Source organism: Zootoca vivipara, chromosome Z1, assembly GCF_965207765.1.
Source record: "Zootoca vivipara chromosome Z1, rZooViv2.hap1.1, whole genome shotgun sequence".
In the NCBI taxonomy this organism is placed as follows: Eukaryota; Metazoa; Chordata; class Lepidosauria; order Squamata; family Lacertidae; genus Zootoca; species Zootoca vivipara.
Window position 1 is genome coordinate 36,611,700 of NC_142583.1, and position 8,445 is coordinate 36,620,144.

Below are 8,445 nucleotides of genomic sequence, written 5' to 3' on the forward strand. Positions count from 1 at the left end.
CACTACTCGTGTTGAATTTGCACTGATTGCCTATATCTTACTGGAACATATAAAACCCTTAAGTGCTTCTTCCTAAAGTGGAGGGGACAGTGTTGCTCAGTGTGTGGGGATAATTATTATTTATACCCCTCCCATCTGGCTGGGCTTCCCCAGCCACTCTGGGCGGCTTCCAACAGAATATTAAAATACAATGTCAAATACAACCTTCTCATTCATTATGAGATCCAACTTCCTCCTGGAAGCATGGATGAGCACATCAGTGATGCTCTGTCATCACCAAATGAAGACATCATCATCCTCTCAAGCAGTGCTTTTTTTTTCTGGGGGTACTGAAGGATACACCAGCACCATTTTTCTAGAAGAAAAGCACTGGTTAAAAGTGTGGGACTTACTTGCTTCCGGTTCCAATCTGCCTTAATGGAGGCAGCCCCAACGACAGTAGGAGAGCGTAGGAGATGCAAAAACAAGGATGATAGAGGGTAGATCATTCTTGCAAATTCCCCCCAGGGCTACTTCACTTGCAGGCTGTCTCATTACCTGGGTCTCACTCCAGCATGGAATGCAGGGGCCAGGGAGGTGCTAAGTGCAAAAGCACTTTGCCTGGCAAAAGCCCTCCTACGCCGCCATTAAGAAACAAAGGTTCTCCTGTTGATTAGAAGCTTAATTGGACTAAAGTACAGGCACTTGCTAGAAGAGATGAGATCACAAACTGGAACAAACCAATGGCAAGGACTTTAAGGTTTGCATTTGAGATAAGACTTCATTTGGTGCAAAAGACGGGGGGGGGGGGAGCCTACGGTTTGTTTATTTAAAGTTTTCCTCTATTTATGATTCAGCAACCCTCCCCTGAATGTTAGTTCAAACTATACTTGTAGAAGTGAGGATGGAAGAAATTGGATTAACAATATGGATTATAACATCAAATGGAACTGTGTGTGTAAAAAAGGGGAGAGGGAGGGAAGCTCTATTTTGCAAAAGGTTTTATAAATCAATGTGTCAACACGAATAGAAGTTATTAACATCGCAGTTGTTGTATAGGGAATTATTATTATGACTAGAATGTAATTGAAACTAAACAGATTTTGAATCGCAGAAATAAATAAAATCAGAAAGCCAGCAAATTTAGCACGTGGGGGAGGCACTTTAATTAAATTATATAATTAGGTATTTGAACGATTGGTATTGATAATTGTATTATAAATCGGCATTGTTATAATGAGGTTATTATTGGAATGTAATTGGAAACTAATAAATCATTATCTACAAAAAAAAAAGTGTGGCACTTACTGTAACAATTTCATGGTCAGTACCGCCGGCACCTTTTTGCTCGAAGAAAACCTCTGATAGTAGTACAGATATTATTTTATTGCTTGGGAAACCGCTTTGGGACAACTGTTGTGGTATAACATCATAAATAAGTACATAAAATAAATACAACCTTATTTGACTAGCCAGATAAAGAGGGGTTTCCAACAGGTATAGCTCATAAATAAGTACATAAAATAAATACAACCTTATTTGACTAGCCAGATAAAGAGGGGTTTCCAACAGGTATAGCTCATAAATAAGTACATAAAATAAATACAACCTTATTTGACTAGCCAGATAAAGAGGGGTTTCCAACAGGTATAGCTCATAAATAAGTACATAAAATAAATACAACCTTATTTGACTAGCCAGATAAAGAGGGGTTTCCAACAGGTATAGCTCATAAATAAGTACATAAAATAAATACAACCTTATTTGACTAGCCAGATAAAGAGGGGTTTCCAACAGGTATAGCTCATAAATAAGTACATAAAATAAATACAACCTTATTTGACTAGCCAGATAAAGAGGGGTTTCCAACAGGTATAGCTTGCATGGCAAAGCCACACCTGTTGAAATTCCTTTTCTACACAACTATTAAAGGTACAAGAGCCCTGTCCTCTTTTTCACTTTGCCACCCTACTTCTTCATTCATGCCACCTTTGGATTATCCAAGTTTCCACACTTAGAATTTGTGCATGCTTGTTCAATAAACTAGAGGTGCTGGCGAATCTCACTGTTAAAATTCTGTAGGACGAACAGCCACCCAAAAATGGCTACTTGTGGTTTACAGACTGGATAGCAGACAGCTTGTGTTTATCTAATTTTTGTTTTTGTTTTTCTCAGTTCTCTTGACTTTTCCAAGCAAATGTGTAAAACTATTTTCTCTCTCTCACTCACTCTTTCTCCAGTAAATCTTTTGACACCCAATTCCCATGTCTATGGCTACAGGAAGTATCCTAAAATAACGTCCACATGGGGTGGGAAATGAAAATGCAGTATTTTTATTACAATAGTCTTCTAAATATGGCATAATTCTGTAGGCAGATGCCTAGATAATTAGTACAATTTGTATTTGGCATTTTATATATAATGTAACATATTTGTAGTCTGAAGCAATATAAGATGTGGTGGACACATTGCTGAGATAGTGTGTATGGTTAAGCGCCGTCAAGAGACTTGCAGCCCTGTTCTATGCACGCTTACTTCAGATTTTTGTTGCACTGATTTTTAGCTAGGAAGCGATCCTCACTGATGTAGCATGCTCTGTTTTGCAGAATCTCGCAGTATGATCACAATACATAATCATACTGACTTGAAAGTAAGCACCATTGAAATTAATGAGATTTATTAATTTTCTCTCTCTTTCACACACACGCGCGCACACACACACACACACCTCTGCTGTAAAATACTGGTGTAAGGTGAGCTGGTTTGTGTTATTTTAATGTATTTGGAGAATTTATGCAGCAAAAAAACAACAACAACAACCCACAAACAGAAAAACTATACAATTTACTTTAAAATTCAAACATGCACCTAAAAATATACCCATATCAGGTACAAAGACAGAGATATAAAAGTGCACCAGAGGAAATAAGATGAGTTTTAAAACGGAGGCATAAAATACCTGGGCAAAAAAAAAAGGTCTGGCACTGAAAAGAAAACTGGTACCTAGGCGCGACTCCTGGGACTTGCCTGCCACCTATTATTACCCACCTTACCTGATTGGATTGGGGTTGGAGAGAACAATTTCAATACCTTGGCAGGTTAATCATCCTGAATACAACCCTCGTTAAAACTTTGAATTAATTAAAACTGAGGAGGTTTCATTAATTCTAAAAACAGCCTATTTATATAATCCACTTCACCATTTTAGAAATATGGCATTTCATTAGGATATGAGAGGAAGAAACAAATTATAATAAATTAAAGTGACTAAGTACAGAGGAAAGTATATTGGGAATGTAGATGTTTTAATTAACAGAAGCACTAGGACTGGGCATTACTTTTAAAGTCTTAAAATTTTAACACTTTTGTTTCTAAAATGAGCCAAGTTTGTTGTCCTTTTAGAGACTCTCTACACCAGGCATCCCCAAATTTCGGCCCTCCATTTGTTTTGGACTATAATTCCCATCTTCCCCGACCACTGGTCCTGTTAGCTAGGGATCATGGGAATTGTAGGCCAAAACATCTGGAGGGCCGCAGTTTGGGGATGCCTGCTCTACACCATCACCACAAAAAATCAGCTTGAGGTCATGTTGATGGACCTGAATATTTTACTCACTACCTCTGGCAGATGTGAACTATTAAAATAAAAGCAAGCATCTCTTGCAGTTACAAAAGCGTACAGATCAGCTTTGTATACGTGATTGTAGTCATGAACTACAGACATGAGCAAACATTAACTGTCATGGAGCTCTGTCATGCACTGCTATTCATAGCTCCATTCTCTGCATATTTACACAGGAGTAAGCTCAATTGAATGTAGTAGGGCTTAGCTCATTTCCGGCCTAAATCAAGATAATGGGTTTTTATCTAACTATAGGTGTTAATTAGCTGACAAATGCCAGGATGCTTGCTTATCATCACTTCTTTGTTGGTGCTAATTATTTTACATACATTTTAGCTTTAATATAATTATTACAATCTGTATTTTTTATTTTAAAAAAATCCCCTTGATCTAACTGTTCAGGCCATAATCCACAAGACCATGTATGTGTATAGTTGATCTCTGGATAACATTTAATGAATCTGATGAAGTGAAGTGCAATCCATGATAGCTGGTGCTTTAACAAATTACAGTGGTACCTCAGTTTACAAACACAATTGGTTCCGGAAGACTGTACTTAACCTGAAGCGTACTTTCCCATTGAAAGTAATGGAAAGTGGATTAATCTGTTCCAGACGGGTCCGCGGAGTACTCAACCTGAAGCGTACTTATCCCGAGGTATGAGTGTAATTGGTTCTGGAAGTCCGTACTTAACCTGAAGCGTACTTAACCTGAAGCGAACTTTCCCATTGAAAGAAGAAGAGGAGTTTGGATTTGATATCCCACTTTATCACTACCCGAAGGAGTCTCAAGGCGGCTAACAATCTCCTTTCCCCTCCTCCCCCACAACAGACACTCTGTGAGGTGGGTAGGGCTGAGAGACTTCAAAGAAGTGTGAGTAGCCCAAGGTCACCCAGCAGCTGCATGTAGAGGAGCGGAGACGCAAACCCGGTTCCCCAGATTACGAGTCTACCGCTCTTAACCACTACACCATTAATCCGTTCCAGACGGGTCCGCGGAGTACTTAAACTGAAAATACTCAAATCGAGGCATACTTAAACCAAGGTATGACTGTACTAAACAGAAATTTTCAACTCACTTGATATCTGATTTGCACCACGACATATGCAGCAATGTATTATTAATGTGCTTGTACTACTGTTGTTAACAGAGTAACTCTAATGCAAATTAGAAAACTGTATTATACAAGTGCATATATTGCATGCCAAATATAAATAAAAATTGGTCTTACGGTGTTACGATAGTAAAAAAACCAGAAAGTTGTCTTGCAAACTCAGTTTTGGTGCCTGTGTAATTGTATAATTGAAATCGGATGATGCAGTTACTTGCCATAAACAAACGGCATGTATCCAATTGATTTTGTCCTGTACAAAACGTTATCTGCAGTTACGACTGCACCAAAATTAAAACAACTTGTAAAATGGAATGTCCAGTGGTGGGAAAGGAGACCAATCCTGTTTTGTTTAAGTATCAATGGTAATTATCTCTACAGCATGTCTACATTAATGACATTAATTACAACGATCCAGAATGCAAGTCAGCTAGTGCACTCAACATTAAACCACATTTTTGTTCTAGTGGCTTATGCATTGCTCTAATTGTTCCTTTACTTTTACTTTAACAACATTGGCCTTTACTTTTCTTGCTTTGCCCTATAGTCTTTTAGCAAAATGGCAAAATATTTTTTTTTCAACTTTTCTTGGTGGTAGAACATGCCATTACCAAGTAGCCCTTAGCACCATCACAATCATATTTAAGTGTTTCATCTGGACACCCTAACAGAGAGTTTACAGTATTTACATTCTGGGGTTCCTCCAAGGAATTCAAGGCAGCGTACATGGTTCTTTGCTGCCGCTCTGTTCTATTGACATACCTTTAATAATAAATACTTTAAATAAATATCAATATAGAAAAAGTCATATGTCAGTTCTGAGCTGTAGTTAGTGCAAACAAGTGATTTGTTGGTGAAAACATCAGAAGATCACTGTTTGTTACAATATTTGTCTACATTTTTTTCTGCTCGTCTTTGAGGATGGCAAAAGTTCCCATTTAAGTTTCATTGATTAAAATGCAGCGTAGTTTACAATTCACAAATCAAGAAAAAACACTAATCAATAAAAATAAAATACTGAAATAGAATTAAGCACCTCATATCAATACAGCAGCAGACAAAATCCATACAGATAAGGGCCTCACCTGCAGATCTCAAAGTATGGCCCAACACCTTTATAAGGTAGCAAAAGGTAAAGGGACCCCTGACCATTAGGTTCAGTCGCAGCACTCATCTCGCTTTACTGGCTGAGGGAGCCGGCGTACAGCTTCTGGGTCATGTGGCCAGCATGACTAAGCCATCAATACCTTAAACAAGGGGCAGTTGTGTATAGGTAGCCAGGGCAGATTCTGAACAATTGGTGTTCTATTGGTCCAATTTCATGTGCTGCTCAGTTCTCTGACAGATGCATTTTTCACTAGTTCTTACATGTAATATTGTACTTGGAAATAAAGTACAGTCATACCTCGGTTTAAGTACGCTTCGGTTTGAGTACTTTCAGTTTAAGTACTCCACGGACCCGTCTGGAACGGATTAATTCACTTTCCATTACTTTCAATGGGAAAGTTCACTTCAGGTTAAGTACGCTTCAGGTTAAGTACAGTGGTACCTCTACTTACGAATAACTCTACTTACGAATGTTTCTACTTACGAATGGAGCTCCGTCCGCCATCTTGGATGCGGTTTAGATAGGATTTTTTCTACTTACGAATTTTTAGATAGGGTTGCTTCTACTTACGAATTTTTTCTCCCAATGCATTCCTATGGGATTCGACTTACAATTTTTTTCGACTTACAAATGTGCGTTTGGAACGCATTAAATTCGTAAGTAGAGGTACCACTGTACAGACTTCCGGAACCAATTGCGTACTTAAACTGAGGTACCACTGTATTTCTAGTTAATAAAGTAATTACTTCATTAAGACGTTTCTGCACCAGGGAAATCCAGCTGTTTTCCTTGAAACACAGGTCTCAGGACAAGTGACCATTTACTGTGTCATTTTATTTCAGCCAATAGCCACTAGGAAGAGTGGGGGGGGGGTGTCACACCAAGGAAGGAAGAAAGATAGGCCAAGGAACAGAGGTTATTAAGTTCCCCACCCCTCTAAGTACTTGTTGATACTAAAATGGTTAGTAAAGTTGTTCAAATAAAACCATACTCTGCTTAGACCACTTTCCTGCATTTTCATGTCCAGTATTAAATATTTTTGCCAACAGATAGATGACATAATAAACTCTATTCTCATGGTACTTAGTATTTCTTCTAGAGCAAGAGGTAATAGAGTATTATGGTTCAATCGAGATGTAAGGTTGCTAAGAAAAGGTCAACCCTGCAAGGAGAATTTTCAAAAGATACTTATTCATCATTAATTAAATCTGTTGTAGTTGCAGGGGGGGGGCTGTAAATCTGTCTTGAAAGCCAAAAAGTTCACTGACCAGAGACATATTTGGTTCTGCTTAGAAATGGCAATTCAGACTAAGAAGTCTGCCAACTTTTGTAAATTAGTAGAGATTGTAAAGAAAAGACTAACAGTAAGTAATGGGTGGACTGCTCTTCCCTCTCTTCCCACTCAAATCTGCTCCAGAGAATCCCGTAACCATTTGAAACAGATTTGAAGGGATGCGAGAGGGAAGGAAGCATCCACTTGTGAGAGTAGGAACCTACTATGCTAAAGGACTAACACAACTGGATATAGCCTAATGGGATTGTGTTTGGAAACAGCATTTCTTCACCATCTTTGTGTTCACCGAGTTAGGTCTCTCAGGGGTTTAATAGCAATCTTATGTCTATGACCTCTGACCTGCTGCTATAGCCCCAGTGTAGGAACGTGGGTGGCGCTGTGGTCTAAACCACTGAGCCTCTTGGGTTTGCTGACTGGAAGGTTGGCAGTTCAAATCCCCGCGATGGTGTGAGCTCTCGTTGCTCTGTCCCAGCTTCTGCCAACCTAGCAGTTCAAAAGCATGCCAGTGCAAGTAGATAAATAGGTATCACTGCAGCGGGAAGGTAAATGGTGTTTCCGTGCGCTCTGTCACTCATCACCTCCATGCGCCAGTAGCGGTTTAGTCATGCTGGCCACATAACCCAGAAAACTGGACAAATGCCAGCTCAATCGACCTGAAAGTGAGATGAGTGCTGCAACCCCATAGTCACCTTTGACTGGACTTAACCATCCAGGGGTCCTTTACCTTTACCTTTTTTACCATAGCCCCAGAACCTGTGGTATTGATCACCCCATTTTCTAATAGCAAGTCTTTGGGAAATGATGGCAGACGTGAGCTATTTGTTGTTGTTGTTGTTTAGTCGTTTAGTCGTGTCCGACTCTTCGTGACCCCATGGACCATAGCACGCCAGGCCCTCATGTCTTGCACTGCCTCCCGCAGTTTGGTCAAACTCATGTTCGTAGCTTCGAGAACACTGTCCAACCATCTTGTCCTCTGTCGTCCCCTTCTCCTAGTGCCCTCAATCTTTCCCAACATCAGGGTCTTTTCCAAGGATTCTTCTCTTCTCATGAGGTGGCCAAAGTATTGGAGCCTCAGCTTCACGATCTGTCCTTCCAGGGAGCACTCAGGGCTGATTTCCTTAAGAATGGATAGGTTTGATCTTCTTGCAGTCCATGGGACTCTCAAGAGTCTCCTCCAGCACCATAATTCAAAAGCATCAATTCTTCGGCGATCAGCCTTCTTTATGGTCCAGCTCTCACTTCCATACATCACTACTGGGAAAACCATAGCTTTAACTATACGGACCTTTGTCGGCAAGGTGATGTCTCTGCTTTTTAAGATGCTGTCTAGG